This window comes from Phoca vitulina, unplaced genomic scaffold (genome assembly GCF_004348235.1).
Source record: "Phoca vitulina isolate PV1807 unplaced genomic scaffold, GSC_HSeal_1.0 scaffold14, whole genome shotgun sequence".
NCBI classification, from domain to species: Eukaryota; Metazoa; Chordata; class Mammalia; order Carnivora; family Phocidae; genus Phoca; species Phoca vitulina.
In genome coordinates, this window is record NW_022589717.1 from 6,624,215 (window position 1) to 6,642,783 (window position 18,569).

At 36.3% G+C, this 18,569-nt stretch overlaps 1 pseudogene; it reads left to right on the top strand.

Moving 5' to 3' along the window:
* LOC116637303 overlaps positions 1–2,647 on the top strand; it is a 30,244-nt pseudogene extending 27,597 nt beyond the window's left edge.
* Positions 2,648–18,569: the final 15,922 nt, after the last annotated feature.

Below are 18,569 nucleotides of genomic sequence, written 5' to 3' on the forward strand. Positions count from 1 at the left end.
CAAACTGAGGGTTCTAGAGGGGAGGGGGGTGGGGGGATGTATTAACCCGGTGATGGGTATTAAGGAAGGCACGTATTGCTTGGAGCACTGGGTGTTATACACAAACAATGAATCATGGAACACTACATCAAAAACTAATGATGTAATGTATGATGACTAACATAACATAATAAAATAAAATTTTAAAAAAATGTAAACTACAGGACTATCTAATGAGTTATATTTACACTTCATGGCACATCATGTCAAACCCTGGTATAATGAATAGGTCAAGTGCTTTTAAGCTCATTTTGTATATTTTGTTAAAAAGATATTACGAAATCCTGAAGAAACTATTTAACTGAGAGTTGGGTGTTATACACAAACAATGAATCATGGAACACTACATCAAAAACTAATGATGTAATGTATGGTGATTAACATAACATAATAAAAAATATATATAAATAAATAAATAAATTGAGTTTTCCTCACTGCTTTGCCACTGACCTGCTGTTAAGACCTTGAGCAAGTCACTTACCCTCTCTGAATCTCAGTTCTTCACCTAATAAACTGAGGAAGTTCAGAATAGATGATTCCATATAACCAAGAGTATACTTAAAGTCTGAAATATGACTATTAAGAGTTATTGAATTTATAGACTTACTTTTTAAAAATATATTGGTAGTAATAGTATACTGAAGTCCTTGAGAATGATAATGTTCCAATACAAAATATGATCTCCTCTGTAACAATTTCTTTTACAATATGGTTTCCAGAGCTGTTGAAAAACAGTCATTGAAATCACCCCATATTAGTAAGAAAATGATGCAAAAAATATTTTATTTCTGGTTGTGCTATGAATGAGAGTAAAACATTTCCTTAAAAGCAGATTTTTAGAATAATTGAAGTACACATCTTTAAAAGTATGCCTGCTTTTCGGGTAGTCTGTAATTTCAGGCAATTTCATTATTCTAAAACTGTACTAAATACTGGAGAGATAAGTCCGTAGGAAATTCATGGATAGATTGGGAAGTTAACCCTAATTCAACTAATATTTGTTGAGCACCTTCTATAAGTCAAGCTCTGTTTTGGACACTGTATGAAAAGATAAAATTTTATGGGAAAGATATTCCTCTGTCCTCAAGTACAGAATATAAAATATAAAATAACTATAACATAAGGCAGGTCATAAAACCTGGAGAAAACATAAGCTAAATGTATAATTAGAAAAAGGGAGTGTCACAGCCAAACAGTGAGGGGTCTTAATAAAGAATTTGGTGTGTGGATGCATCTTGAAGATTAATAGAATTCTGGCAGATGGAAATGGACAGGGTATTCCTAGTAAATGGAACAGAAGGAGAAAATATGCAAAGGTGAGAAAATGTAGTATAATCTTAGAAAAAAAGCACATTGGATAGGTTTAACTAAAGTATAGAGAGTGGAATAAGAACTCATGAGAGGTTACATGGGGCAGGTAAGTTATGGAGGGCTCTAAATACCAGGCTGAAGAACATGTACTCAATATGAAATATATTGGTGGGTCACTAAAGATTTTGGTCAGGGGATAACAAGCAGGCTGAGGGTGAGGTAAATTCATGATAATGTTAGTAGCTTAAGGAGAAGACAAAGTATTGGGGCCATCAAATATCAATAGAAGCAATTAGTCATGGACCATGGGATTGCTGGTATGCTTAGATTTAAGTTTCTTGCACTTTTTCAAGGTCCCAAATGCTCTCAAAGGATTCTGTAGGAGAAGCTGCCCTGTTGATCCCATGCTGTTGCCCTAAATGCCTCATTTTCTGTGGTAGTTATCAAATGCAGGCATTGCCCATCATATTATCAAGATTAAAGGAAAAAAAATAGTTCCAAATATGCCTCATTTCCAAAGTAGAAACAGCACTTCTCCCCACCCCCCGTGAATAAATAAAAACTTAAAAGATTAAGTTGTATTCTGTATGCCCAGGAATCCTCCAGTGCTTTCATCTGCAAAACAAAACATCATATTGTGCTAAGAGAAGCTGTCTACAATTTGTTTCTCAACCTTCTTTTAAATCTATTGCCCCTTTCTGATAAACCTAAAAAGATCTAACCCTTTTTAAATGTTACTTGAGATTTCAATGTAAAATAATGATTAAGAAGGCATCAAAGTAGTTCTTCACCATCTTTCCTTCTTCCTGGCTGCCAGAGCCACGAAGGTTGAGCTATGCAGTTTGAGCAGGTACAAGATCTACCCCAGATATGGGAGGCCCAACACCAGGACTGACAGGAAGATTTCCCAATTTCTTAATGCAAAATGCCAGTTGGCATTCCTTTCTAAGAGGACTCCTCAGCAGATAAACTGGACTATCCTCTACAGAAGAAAATACGAAAAGGACAGTCAGAGGAAAGCCAAAAGACAAAAAGCCGCTGTGCAGTCAAATTCCAGAAGGCCATCATTGGTGCCATTTCTTGCTGATAGAATGGCCAAGAGGAATCAGAAACCTGAAGTTAGGAAAGCTCAACAAGAACAAGCCATCAGGGATGCCAAGGAAGTAAAAGAGGCTAAGCAAGCATTTTTAGACAGCAATGGCTGGCTGTTTCAAAGGTTCCCATGAAAGCAGCAGCTAAGCGAGAGACTATGAAGCCCATGAAGGTTTCTGCATCCTGAATTGGTGGAAAACACTAAGTTGGCAGATCAGATTTTTATATAAACATCTATTTAAAAAATGAATACATCAAAGTAGAATTGATAAACAAATTCAGTAAATTCACTGGATACAAAATCAATGTACAGAAATCTGTTGCATTTTTCTATACCAATAATGAATCAGCAGAAAAAGAAATTAAAAAAAAAAATCCCATTTAAAATTGCACCAAAAATAAGATACCTAGGAATAAACCTAACCAAAGAGGCGAAAGACCTATACTCTGAAAACTATAAAACACAGATGAAAGAAACAGAAGATGACACAAAGAAATGGGAAGACATTCCATAAAACAAATATTATTAAAATGGCTATACAACCCAAAGCAATCTACTCTTTTAATATAATCCTTATCAATATACCAACAGCATTTTTCATAGAGCTAGAACAAACAATCCTAAAATTTCTATGGAACCACAAAAGACTCTGAATAGCCAAAGCAATCTTGAAAAGGAAAAGCAAAGTGGGAGACATCACAATTCCAGACTTCAAGTTATATTACAAAACTGTAGTAATCAAAATAGTATGGTATTGGCACAAAAATAGACACCTATATCAATTGAACAGAGTAGATAATCTAGAAATAAACCCACAAGGGTATGGTCAACTAATCTTCGACAAAACAGCAAAGAATATCCAACGGGAAAAAGACTGTCTCTTCAACAAATGGTGTTGGGAAAACTGGACAGCAACATGCAAAGGAATGAAACTAGACCACTTTCTCATACCATACATGAAAATAAATTCAAAATGGATGAAAGATCTACATGTGAGATCTGAAACCATAAAAATCCTAGAAGAGAACCACAGGCAGTAACTTCTCTGACATCGGCCATAGCAACTTTTTTCTAGATAGGTCCCCTGAGGCAAGGGAAACAAAAGCAAAAATGAACTACTGGGACTACATCACAGTAAAAACCTTCTGTACAGCCAAGGAAAACCATCAACAAAACTAAAAGGCGAGGGAGGTTAAGCGTCTGCCCTCAGCTCAGGTCATGATCCCAGGGCTCTGGGATCGAGTCCTGCATCGAGCTCCCTGCTCGGCGGGGCCTGCTTCTCCCTGTGCCCCTCCCCCCTGCCCTACAGCTGCTTGTGCTCTCTCTCTCTCAAATAAATAAATAAAATTTAAAAAAATAAACAACTAAAAGGCAACCTTTGGAATGGGAGAAGATATTTGCAAATGACATATCTGATAAAGGGTTAGTATCCAAAATATATAAAGAACTTATACAATTCAACACCCAAAAATCAAATAATCCAACTAAAAAATGGGCAAAAGACATGAATATACATTTCATGTCTGGAAAACATACAGATGGCCAACAGACACATGAAAAGATGCTCAACATCACTGATCATCAGGAAAATGCAGATCAAATGAGATACCACCTCATACCTGTCGGAATGGGTAAAATCAACAACACAAGAAACAATAGGTGTTGGAGAAGATGTGGAGAAAAAGGAACTCTCTTGCACTGTTGGTGGGAATGCAAACTGGAGCAGTCACCCTGGAGAACTGTATGGAAGTTCCTCAAAAAGTTAAAAATAGAACTACCCTATGATCCAGCATCGCACTACTGGATATTTACCCAAAGAATACAAAAATACTAATTCAGAGGGCAACATGCACCCCTATGCTTATAGCAGCATTACCTACAATAGTCAAATTATGGAAACAGCCCAAGTGTCCATCAATTGATGACTGGATAAAGAAGATATGGTAAGGGAAGAAAGAAGTCATAAAATGAGCTGTCATCCCCATTTTTTACAGATAAAAACATTGAGCTGATAAATATCAAGGAATTCAAACCCCAAAGTGACAACTTTTTGCAGTTAAACAGCACATTCTACTTTTTTTATTTAAGATTTATTTATTTATTGTAGAGAGAGAGCCCACACGCACAAGCGGGAGGGGTAGAGGGAGAGGGAGAGAATCTGAAGCAGACTCTGCCCAGAGCGTGGATTCCGACGACACGGAACTCAATCTCACGGCCCTGAGATCAGGACCTGAGCCGAAACCAAGAGTCAGATGCTTAACTGACTGAGCCACCCAGCCACCCCAGCACTTTATACTTTTAAAAGAACTTTCTACATATTATTTCAATTTATTTAACTTTGATTAGACCCTTCCTTGATCTGAAAAATGGATTTCTAAAGGCAAGGGTGGGACATGTTAAGATTCATGTTTATGGTTTGTCTCCCTCTCTGATTTCGTCTGAGCTGGAGGAGAGGTGGGGGGGGGGGGGTAATTAGGTGATGGGTGTTAAGGTGGGCACTTGATGTAATGAGCACTGGGTGTTATATGCAACTGATGAATCACTAAACTCTACCTCTGAAACTAAAAAAAAAAGATTCATGTTTATGACACACTTGGATTCAAAAAAATTTTTCACATATAAATATAAAAATCACGGGTAAAAATGCTGAGAAATGTTTCCTGGGATTTTTGTTAAGCCACAAAGTTTTATAAGGTTACCAGTATATAAAATTGTTAGTATGACTTTACATTTTGTGGTCTAAAATCAAGAAAATAAATATTTAACCACACGACCAGTCCAAAAAAAATTGAGGCGGAAAGAAATCACTGCTTTTTTCAGTCGTCTCATAGCAAAAGTTTGTGAGAATTTGTACGTAGTCTCAAATTATTTGATCACAGTTTGCTGTGGCATACACACACTATTTTGAGAATTATGATACCCAACACAATACCTTGTGAATATAGAATGTGCCCAATAAAATAGTTGCATTCATAAATGAACGAGTTAATGGTATAAGGTGCCAGAGAGTAAGAAAGTAAAATAAGAAAGATTTAGACTGGAAATAAAGTGGGGCAACTTCAGTGATACTTTATAATAAAATAGCAATTGAAGAATGTGTAAATTCATTTAACTCATTGATGTTACTTCTACGTCACAATTTATTTTTATATTTTTAAAGTCCATGTGCATTTAAATAAAGGTAGGTCTAAAGTTATGTCAGGTTTGTTTTTCTATGCTAGAAATTCTGAAAACTTGATATTTTGTATTATTTGGTAATATATTTCAAGAGAGATTGTCACATTAAAAATTATTTAAGGATTTGTTTCCATTATAACCTCAGTATATATTGAGTATTCCTGGGCTCTTTTACCCACTCATCCATTTTTTATTTTTGCTTTTGTTTGTTGTTTGTTTAGTTTTCAGTGATATGCTGCCTTTTTTTTGTAAACTCCTGGCTTTGCTAATTTTATATAAATCTAAACTGTTAAAATACAAATCCATTAACCAACATTTTTACATTTTCTAACACATATTATCTTTAAATTGCTCTGCTAGTAATTACTATCAATTTTCCCTATGCTGACATATTTTAGAATATGAAAATTTTCATACTTTATTTCTCAAGCATATGAACAAATTGCCTTGAAAAGTATAAAACTAAAGCATACAAATGTCTTTGAACAGAGCAACAAATGCCCCCTAGTGTTTCTTGTTAGAATATCAGTTTTGATAACATAAATTGAATATGTAAATGATATTTTCATAACTACTTAGAAAGTAAACTCATAAACAATAGAATCTGAATGTGTATAATGTTTTAAATTTCACCAAAAATGGAGTAGCAAGACATTTAGTTAAATGTTGTCTCGAGTAAATAATAGCTATCATAATGTATACACAAAGGTGATAGAAATCGGAGCTGTTCGGAGAGTTTTTCAGATATGGGGCAGCTGACACTCCTGAAACACTATCCTGCCTTTCTTGCAATGTCTTTCTAGCTAATGCCAAACTAAACTCATTAGGAATCATTCTTAAAACAGCAACATACAGGGACACCTGGGTGGCTCAGTCCTTAGGCGTCTGCCTTCAGCTCAGGTCATGATCCCAGGGTCCTGGGATGGAGTCTGGCATGGGGCTCCCTGCTCAGCGGGAAGCCTGCTTCTCCCTCTCCCACCTCGTCCCCCGCCCCGCTTGTGCTCTCTCTCTCGCTGTGTCTCTCTCTGTCAAATAAATAAAATCTTTAAAAAAAAAAAAAACAGCAATATGCAGGTAATCAGTCCCACAAGCCACACTTGTGCCCTGTCTGTGGGCATGCATACACAGAGCTTCTAATTCGAGAGATGAAACTCTATTTCCATGAGCATCTTCTGCCTCTGCTCTAGTCCCCCTGTTGGTAGTAGCCATGGTGAAAATAGAAAGAAACAAAAAAACACAATTTACCTGGGCATGCGTCAAAGCTGCAATGTTACAGTGTACCCCGCCTTAACTTTACACAGCGGCACTCATACCAAGAATTTAAAAGTGCCAACGCCTCCGTGGTCAAGAACCAGTGTCTGGTCTATCTAAAGCAGCATTTGCTTAGAGAGAACAAGCAAGCACAACAAAAAAGCATGTTGGTGGATATCTGAGTTTATCACAACTTCACGGAATACTGCATATTTGTCTCTGTAACTAAGGAAAATGATTATAATTATCACAATAAAAAAAAGACCATTGGAAAACATTTGAGTTGAATACATTAAGCAGGGAGTGTTCCTTATTTTATTCTTACCCAGTATCTCTTTGCCTTTTGGGGGGCCACCACCCCTCTTCTGGTGCATGGACTTGATATTGCTCAGAGAGTCTTTCTCAGGACCAAGAGGTGGGCACAGGATGCAACCTTGGCCGCACTTTAATTTCAGAAACATGAATCTTGGACAGAACAAAGAGAGGACACAAAGTAGCTCCCTAGATCCCCAAAGCTGCCTGTTCCTGCACATTCGAAGACCTACATGGCCAACTTTTCCTTGGAATCTGTGTGAGATAACAGTATCTTATTAATTTCTCTTTTTGCTTAAGTTAACCAGAATAAGGATGTCTAACTGAACTACTTCATAATAATAACGTTATACTTACCACACTTAGGTTACATAAAAAATGAAAAATAAAGTAAAATGGTATAATTATGTTGTGTTTTAATTATAAATGAGTAATTTATGGACAATATTTTTATTATCATTGAATAACATTGTCAGCTACAGTTTAAAACAGAATTTGTGGAGATAAGTTACATTATCAATATACTTTCACAAAAATCTCCAAAAGAGCACAATAAAAAAAAGCATTAGAGCAAAAATATTTTTTACTGCTCATATTTGCAAATAAGTAAAAACGCCTTCTTTCATTCTTTGCTTTAGTTGTCAGGTAGCTATAAATATGTCTTCCTTCCATCACCACTGTCCAAAATTTAAGGGAGAGAATTATTTCTCTATCGCATCCAAATCTTTCACTCGTATTAACTTATACTCACTTTTGTTTCCATTTTTAACCTTTCAAAGCGTAAATAATAAAATATTTTTCTTTATTATTAAATAATTCATATTGTACATGAAAGAAGCAAAGCAAAATAATTTTGTTTATTTAAACTTTGCTTATGTCTGTCAATTGTACTTCAATTTAAACATTTTTATTTAAATAGTTGTTTCAGAATATTTTTATTTAAGAAATCTCTTAGCATGGACTATAAAATCCAAACGTCCTGTAAAAGGTCAGAATACCTACTTGCCTTCTTTAGCAGATAATTTCATTAAAAATACAATGAAATAGGGGTGCCTGGCTGGCTCAGTTAGTGGAGCATGTGACTCTTGATCTCTGGGTTGTGAGTTCAAGCCCCACGTTGGGTGTAGATATTACTTAAAAATAAAATATTTTTAAAAATACAATTAAACAATGATAATATAACTTTAATATTTTGCTTTAGTTTACCAAATGTTTCTGTGCGAATTATGTCAGTTAAGTCTAATGGCTGTGTGAGTCAAAGACTGGTACCACCATCTTACAGATAAGGAAACGGAGGCTGAAAGAAGGTTAAGTGGCTTACCCAAGGTCTTCAGAGTCATCACATAGCAAAGCCAACTCAAATGCGGATTATCTATCTCTCCGCTATGGTTCTTTCCATTTTACCACACTACAAAGTAGCGGGAAGTTTATTTTCCTAGAGTTGTATTACCTCTTAGTGATACTATCACTATACTTACTATCAGTAATACTTACTATCAGTGAGTCGAAAGTAAACCAAGAACAAAGCCATGACACAAGACCCCTGGGCAGTTTCCAGGAGCTGTAAGTTACTGGTGCTCAAGTGCCTTTCTATCAAGAACTGCGAAGTGCCCCACATTGGGCTCCCTGCTCAGCGGGAAGCCTGCTTCTCCCTCTCCCGCTCCCCCTGCTTGTGTTCCCTCTCTCGCTGTCTCTCTCTCTGTCAAATAAATAAAATCTTAAAAAAAAAAAAGAACTCCGAAGTGTTTTTCGCTCTATAACATTGATTAGTCTCTAGAATATTTCAATAACGTGTGTCCCATTTCAGTGATAAAGTCAAACAAATCTGAATTCCCTTTTTGAGTCATCACCAGCCCTTAATACTGAAATGCAATACTGAATATATTTGATGGTGTGGGTACAAAAATGATGCTCAAGTCCTTCCCTCCATACATTAAAAAAAAAAAAAAAAAATCCTTGAAGGTATTTTTCTAGAAGGGGTGTTGGATTTGTTTGGATTAATACTCACTGTTGGGGGCGCCTGGGTGGCTCAGTTGGTTAAGCGACTGCCTTCGGCTCAGGTCATGATCCTAGAGTCCTGGGATCGAGTCCCGCATTGGGCTCCCTGCTCAGCAGGGAGTCTGCTTCTCCCTCTGACCCTCCCCCCTCTCATGTGCTCTCTCTCTCTCTCTCTCTCTCTCAAATAAATAAATAAAAAATCTTAAAAAAAAAAAAAAAATACTCACTGTTGCCCAAATGCCCTTTTGACTGATGCAAACGAAAAGATTGTTGGCTAACTTAGAAATCCAACATGTGGCCATGGAGTCTCAAAGCCGAGTGGCCTCAAAAGACACATGCCCTTTTCCACACATACACTAATTAGCCAAGCTAGGAGAGACCCAGACCTGAGTTTAAGATGTCGAAATCTAATTTAATACATAAGAACCAGACTTTAGACATCACAGACACTAGAATATTACATATTAAATAGTATTATTAATATTACAAATAATATTAGATATTAGTAGATCTGTCTCCACTTTCATGTTTTCCATAAAACTTCCAGGAGCAGTACTGTGTTAGTCCAGAATCTCTAAGAAGCAAGTACCAAGACAGGACTAAACATGAAAGGATAGACATTGATAAAAGTAACTGAAGACACCACAAACAGTGCTCATGTATTCAAAGAACTAATATTGTTTAAATGTCTATACTACCCAAAGCAATCTACAGATTCAATGTAATCGCTAGCAAATACCAATAATGTTTTTCACAGAGCTAGAACAAATAATCCTAAAATTTGTATGGAAACACAAAAGACCTCAAATAGCCAAAGCAATATTGAGAAAGAAGAACAAAGCTGGAGGCATCACAATCCCAGATTTCAAGCTATACTATAAAGCTACTATAGTAATCAAAACAGTATGATACTAGCACAAAAATAGACACATAGATCAATAGAACAGTCTAGAAATAAACCTACAGGTATATATGGTCAATTAATCCACAACAAAGGAGACAAGAGTTTACAGTTGGGAAAAAGGCAGTCTCTTCAATAAGTGGTGCTGGGAAAACTGGACAGCTACATGCAAAACAATGAAACTGGACTGCTTTCCTATACCATACACGCATATGCACACACACACACACACACACACCACACACCACACACACACACACACACACACACACAACTCAAAATGGGTCAAAACCTAAATGTGAGACCTGAAACCATAAAATCCTAAAAGAAAACATAGGCAGTAATTTCTTAGACATCGACCTTAAACAACATATTTATGGATATGTCTCCTTAGGCAAGAGAAACAAAAGCAAAAATAAACTATTGGGACTACACCAAAATAAAAAGCTTCTACACAGCAAAGAAAACCATCAACAAAACAAAAAGACAACCTACTAAATGGAAAAAGATATTTGCAAATGATATATCCAATAAGGGGTTAACATCTAAAATATATAAAAAACTTATACAACTCCACACCAAAAAACAAATAATCTGATTTAAAGATGGGCAGAGACCTGAATAGACATTTGTCCAAAGAAGACATTCAGATGGCAAACAGACACATGAAAAGATGCTCAATATCACTTGGCATCAGGGAAATGCAAATCAAAACCACAATGAGATGCCACCTCACATCTGTCAGAATGGCTAAAATCAGCAACACAGGAAACAACAGGTGTTGGTGGGGATGTGGAGAAAAGGGAAACCTCTTTCACTACTGCTAAGAATCTAAATTGGTGCAACCATTGTGAAAAACAATATGAAGTTTCCTCAAAAAATTAAAGTGGGGTGCCGGGGTGGCTTAGTCGGTTAACTGTCCGACTCTTGGTTTCGGCTCAGATCATGATCTCGGGGTCATGAGATCAAGCCCCATTTTGGGCACCCTGCTCAGCATGGGGTCTGCTTGAGATTCTCTCTCTCTCTCTCTCCCTCCCTTTTTTTTTTTTTTTTGAAGATTTTTATTTATTTATTTGACAGAGAGAGACACAGCGAGAGAGAGAACACAAGCAGGGGGAGTGGGAGAGGGAGAAGCAAGCTTCCCACTGAGCAGGGAGCCCGATGCGGGGCTCGATCCCAGGACCCTGGGATCATGACCTGAGCCAAAGGCAGACACTTAATGACTGAGCCACCCAGGCTCCCCTGTCTCCCTCCCTTTTTGTCCCTCCCTGCTTGCGCTCTCTCTCCCTCTCTCTCTCTAAAATAAATAAATAAAATCTTTTTTAAAAAAATTAAAGATAGAAATAGTATATGATCCAAGAATTCCACTAGTGGTTATTTATCCAAAAGAAACAAAAACACTAATTTGAAAAGATGTATGTCCTTCTATGTTTATTGCAGCATTATTTATTTGGAAGCAACGAAAGTATCTTTCAATAGATGAATAAAGAAGATGTGCTATACACATACACACAATGGGATATGACTCAGCCATAAAAAAGAATAATATATTGCCATTCATGACAGCACGGATGGCCCTAGAGAGTATTATGCTAAGTGAAATAAGACAGAGAAAGATGAATACTATATGAGTTCACTTATATGTGGAATATAAAAAACAAAACAAATGAACAAACAAAAAACCAGACTCTTAAATACTGGTGGTTGCTAGTTGGGAGGTGGGTAGGAGGATAGGTGCAATAGATGAAGGGAATTAAGAGGTACAAACTTCCAGTTATAAAATAGATAAGTCACAGAGATAAGTACAGCAGAGGAAACATAGTCAATAATACTGTAATAGCATTATATGGTGACAGATGGTGACTGACTAGACTTACCATGCTGAGCACTGAGTAATGCGTAGAATTGTCTGACCAATATGTTGTATACCTGAAACTAATATAACTACGTCAATTATACTTCGACAATAATTTTTTTAAGTAGAAGTCATAGAAGCAGAGAGTAGAAGAGTGGTTTTCAGGGGCTGAGGGAATAGGGAGACATTGGTCAAAGGGTCCGAAGTCACAGTTATGTAGGATGAATAAGCCAGAGATCTAATATACAGGCAGATGACTATACTTAATGTTAGTGCATTGATTACTGGATATATGTTAAGAGAGTAGATTTCAGGGGCACTCATCACACACACACACAAAATGGAGGAGGAAGTGACATGTTAATTAGCTTGACTCTAGCATTCATGTCACCATGCATATATGTATCAATTCTTCATGTTGTACACCTTAAATTATATACAATCTTTATTAAAAATGCATAAATAAATGAAAAAATGTAAGGATTTTATTAGAAGGAAATGTCTGTGTACAAAATAATAAGGAGGGAGCTGGGGAAGGCTGAGAGAGTTGTCAGACTGAATGCAAGCCTAATAGGCAAGAATAAGATTGAGAGACGGTTGAATGGACACATCTGAGACAGCTGTGCAGTCTAAGGAAGGTTTGGCAAAACCCTAAGGATGTCCTGGAGCCAAGGTGGGCCAACAAAGGGGTCACACCTGTCTTCCGGGATGAGGTGGGCCTCAGTGCATCACTGTTTTCAGTCCTTGGCTGGAGGGGCCAAGAGGAAGTATGGCCTGGGGCAAATGGGGTGGCTGAATCTCAAAGCACAGCAGCGGGGGGCCCCTCCATCCGTGAGGATCTTTGTTACTGGTCCATCGCAAGGAGTATGAAGGACATGCATAGGAGAGAAGCTGTCCTAAAACCCTTTAAAACATTAGAGGGGAGGCCCCTTTTTATCAGAAATGCATTTGTTTTTTTCACAAAAAAAGCTAATTCTTCATGATTTGGGAACAATTATTTAGCATTACTATAAGTGGAATACTGAGAAAAGCATTCTGAATTACAATTTACAGAAAATGAAAATTTCTAAATCATCAAATAAAAAGTGTTCAATTGTTTTGTTCAACACCAGGTGGAGCTCTTTTGCTTTTTTAAAACAAGGAAAGCGACTTTAAACTTAATACAGGTTTGGGCTGATTATGCATAGCTCTTAAGTCATCTTGTAAAATCATTTGAGTGCTTTCACACCATATTTGTCACCATTTAAAATCTGATAATTTTTACAAATAGCACAGACTAGCTCAAACTGCAGTGTTAATAAAATAAGACCACTATGGCTAAAAATAACCATTAAATCTCTAAAAAAAAGTTGTAAATAATACCGCTTCAAAGGTCTACATTCTTCTAAAGAAACGAGTTAAGAATCTAATTTAAATCTCACAGTCAATCCTGAAACAAATCAACAACTATGGAAAACCCTCTCCCAGATCTCCACTGTGCTTCATAATCATTCTCTTTTTATGTAAAATACCTTCTCTGTAGGACAGATACAAAACAGGTTTTAGGTTATAATGTATAATATTTTCACAACTTTTCTATGCCAATTCTCAGAAGAAGCTAAAGGATTAAAGTAATAATGTTTATAATGTAGACATGCTTTTTCACAAGTAACTTGTCCCAGCTGGGAGGCATTACTTTCTCCATGCCTATGCTTCAGAGTTCTCTCATTCTCATTGCAGGGTGATGGATACAGACACAAATAAAGGGATTTTTGCAGTCAAAAAAAATTATTTTTTAACGTTAGGGTTGATATACTCTTAAAGGAACCTATTTACTGCAGTAGTCTGTGTTACCTATTTATTCTCCCATCCATGCAAGAAATACTTCCAGGGAGCTTGCCCTATGCTGAAGAGGTAGGAATGAATAAGACAAACAGTGCCTGCTGCTTGGAGCTTGAGAGTTCAGAAGACCTACAATGAAGCCAGCAGTTATAATAGAGGCTATTGTAATGAAGGAAATACAGGGTACTATGGGAACCAGAGCAAGGGAACCTAATGACCAACCTGATCTAGGAGACAGAGAATACCTTCCCAAATAAGTGAAATTTAAGCTGAGATTCCTCTGTAAGAGAAAATGAGGTGAAACCCAAAAGGCTTTAAGGATATTTAAGGTGAAGAAACAGCTTTTACAAGGGCTGGGGATGAGCTAGAGTAGGTAAAATTTTAAAAAGCAAAAGCATGTCAGCAGAGCATAAAACGCAAGGTTCTTGGAGAAGGGAGAAAAATTTAAGATTTGGAGAGATTTCTGAGAACCAGATTGTGAGATCTTTTAGATGAATTAACAAATTGGAATTTTATCCAAGAACAATTGGAAATATAACTCAAGGGGCTAAGTTAAAACTTGAAAGGATGTGATAACCAGACTAAAATGTTCAGTGCCTAACGGAGCAATATGTTGGATGAATCATCAATATTCCTACCAAAATAAACTACTTAGATGTGATTGTCTTGGCTTTTCTTATCCATTAGAGCAGTAACATTGAAATACAGACTCATTTCATATAATGACTATTGATTTCAATGACTTTTTATCATAACAACTCTTAAAAAGTTATATTGCTTTTCAGACTCTTTTTTTTTTTCTTGTTATAATTATATTTACTCCCAAACCACTCTAATTAAATTCTCTGTAAAATAGTAATATTTTGGGGCATCTGGGTGGCTCAGTCAGTTAAGCATCCAACTCTTGATTTTGGCTCAGGTCATGATCTCCGGGTGGGGAGATTGAGCCAGATGTAGGGCTCTGTGCTCAACACGGAGTCTGCTTGTCTCCCTCCCTCTGCTCCTCCCCTCGATTGCATGTGCTCTCTTTCTCAAACAAATAAATAAATAAATAAAATCTTTTTTTAAAAAGTGGTATTTCAAGGGGCGCCTGGGTGGCTCAGTTGGTTAAGCGACTGCCTTCGGCTCAGGTCATGATCCTGGAGTCCTTGGATCGAGTCCCGCATCGGGCTCCCTGCTCGTCGGGAAGCCTGCTTCTCCCTCTGACCCTCCCCCCTCTCATGTGCTCTCTCTCTCTCATTCTCTCTGTCTCAAATAAATAAAATAAAATCTTTAAAAAAAAAAAAAGTGGTATTTCAATGTTGCAGTTTTAAAAAAACACAGTCACTGGGGTGCCTGGGTCGCTCAGCCAGTTAAGTGACCAACTATTGATTTCAGCTCAGGTCATGATCTTAGGGTCCTGAGATAGAGCCCAAGTCAGCTCCATGCTCAGTGGGGAATCTGCTTGAGATTCTCTCTCTCCCCAGCTTGCAGGCACTCTCTTTTTTTCTCTCTCTCTCTAAAATAAATACATAAGTCTTTAAAAAAATAATAAAAGAAAAAAGATAGTGACTAATTTACACAATACATTTCTGGTAAGAACATTTCAAATGGAGCACATTTGAATTGAGCTCCATGACTGGATGATCCAATATTTTGCTAAGCAGACCTATTTATGCCAACAGATCTGTACTCTGCAGTTTGTTGACCATATCCATGTGTTTCAAAGCTTTCTGATGTTTTATTTTGCTCTGAAGTTGTTTCCAATTGCTATAACTTTATTTCTAAGTGCAAAATAATCCTGAGCCTTCTTAAGGTAAAACTGATAAAGATCGTGTGGAAAGAAGAATGCACCTTTCAGGAATGACTTTTGCACCCTCCTCCACCACCCATATCAAATCATCTCTTTTTCCTTTGGAGAACATAAGAAATTTTCATCATGTTACATTTTATGCACAATTTGAATTTATTTACTTTCATATTGTTGTTTACTACTTATATTTACATTATTTAATAGATATATACTTTTTCAATCTATGAAAAGTGATTTGGTTATCTTTGGTCAAGATGGAATACATTGTAATTTTCTCATTAAAATTCACAAATATTTTTAAATTTATGGTATGTTTTATGGTATGGATTTCAGGAATGAAATAATATCACCAATCAAGGAATAGGTATTCATCAAAGGACAGAGTTGAAACCAAATGCTTAAGACATGTCAATAACTGTAACTAGGCTTCCACAAAATAAGAAATTATAACCAGGAAATAACCGTTAAAACAGGATAATTTTAAAGTCATAAGAGATTACTTTGTAAATGAATGTGAACTAGCTGAACTGAATAATTTCCTAAGAAAATGTGATTTATCCAATTGGTCCCAGTAAAAACAGAATGTTAAAAGAGACGTATAGAAAAAAACAGTAACAGTTATTGAGGAACCACCCTACATGAAAACATCAAGTGCAAATGATTTCACAGGCAAATTCTCATAAAAACAGCAAAGATCAGATAATCCCAATGACACATATATTATTCTAGTACGTAGGGAAAGAAGAAAACTCCCAAATTCTTTTGCAAAGCAAGTATAACATTGATATGAACACATGATAAACATATGACAAAAATATTGCAGGTCAATCTTACTTAGGAATTTTAATGCAAAAGTCCTTAATTAAAATATTAGCAAACAAAACAAAACAAAAAAATATTAGCAAACAGAATCCAAAACATCAAGGAAGTAACCCACGTGATCAAATGAGATTTACTCTAGTAATGTAAAAATAATTCAATATTAGGAAACCCATTGTTATAATTTATTATAGTAATATAAGTAAGGACAAAAATGATGATTATCTTCATTAATGCTAAAAAGCCTGACAAAACTTTATACCCATTCCTGATATGGTCTGTTATGGGCTGAACTGTGTCCCCCGCCCCCCGCCCCCCCAGATTCATATATTGAAGCCTAACCTCCCCCAGGAGTGTATGTGGAAATAGGGCTTTTAAAGATATAATTATGTTAAAATGGATCATTTAATTCCATAATGTCCTTATTAGGTTTAGGACACAGACACACAGACAGAAGGATGACCATGGAGGACACAGTGAGAAGGTAGACATCAGCAAGCAGAGGAGAGAGGCCTCAAAAGAAACAGAACCTGCAACACCTTGGTCTCAGCTTCCAGCCTCCAGAACTATGAGAAAATAAATTTCTGTTGTTTAAGCCATCCAGTCTGTGGTATTCTGTTATGAGAGCGCCAACAAACTAATATACCCTACACTAACCCCCCAAAACTAAATATGCTATGATTTTACACAACCCAGTCTTAACACCAGCACCTTATTTAATAAGGCAACACTGAAGGCATTCACACAAAAAACAAGAACAAAGCAAGGATGCCCACAATCTGCACTACTACTTCACATCATATTAAGATGAAATTTGGCAATAGAAAACAAGCAAACACACTACTCAGAAAAGCAGTAGTAAACAATTTCTGTCTGCAGGTGATATAATAGTATACCTGCTAGCCCAGGGGAATCACTAATAAAGCTAACTCAAACAGAAAAAGTATTCGATAATATAGCAGGATGTGAAATTAACGTATGAAAATCAATAGCCTTGATACAGTCAAATAATAACCAGATAAAAAAGCATCTGTGCTTTGTTCCAGGTCTTTGTGGGGATGGTCCTGCTGCTCCTCTGTTAAGTAAGGTACTGACTTCAAGACAAAGTGTGTAAGTCATATTTATTTATTTTGAGGGTGGGGAGACTAGGAGTGCGTGTAAAATCTTTTCAAAGGCTTTTTTTAGCATAATGGGAGAGGAAATTTCAGTTAAAAAATAAATAAAATACCTAGGAATAAAAGAATATATTTTAAAAAAACACTCCTAAAGAACACAAAAATAGGCCTGAACTAATAGAAAGACCTATCTCTCTATTAGATAAGATGAATAAGATGATTCATTGTGATAAAGATATCAATTCTCCCTAAGTTAATATTTAAATGTAATGTGATCTCCATTATATGTTAATAAAAAGAATTAAAAATAAACAAAAATAAAAAATAAAAAAATAAATGTAATGTGATCCCACTAAAAATGCCAGGGTTTTTTTATTATTTTTTATTTTGTTTTTGTTTTTTTAGCTAGGAAATGTGATGCTAAAGCTCATGTGGGAAAATAAAAATGGAAGAATATCTAGGAAACCCTGAAAAATAACAGCAATAAGGAGAGAATAGCCCTCCCAGAAACTGAAATATAACAAAAAGCTCTAGAATGAAAAAAGCATGGTGCTAGTGAGAAGTAGACCAGTGGAACAGAACAGAAATTAGAGAAATAGACCCAAGTATACATGAAAGTTACTTTGTTACTGTCACAAATGTAGCATCTCAAATCAGTAGGGAAGGGTAACATTTTTAATCAATGCTGTCCTGCATACTCACTTGGAAGAAGAGAACATTAGATACACACTTCTCACCATACACAAGAATAAACGCCAAATAGGTAAAAGATCAAATCATGTATAAAAAGAAAAGGAAAAGAAAAGAAACCATGCAAGTAGTAGAAAAATAAGGGAAATTCTTTTATAATCTAAGTGTGGGAGAGCTTTCTAAAAGTGACTTGAGAGACAATCCGTAAGAGACTCTTAACCATAGGAAACAAACTGAGGGTTGCTGGAGGGGAGGTGGGTGGGGGGATGGGGTAACTGTGTGATGGGCATTAGGGAGGGCACGTGATGTAAAGAGCACTGGGTGTTATATGCAATTGATGAATAACTGAACTCTACCTCTGAAACTAATATTATAATACATGTGAATTAATTGAA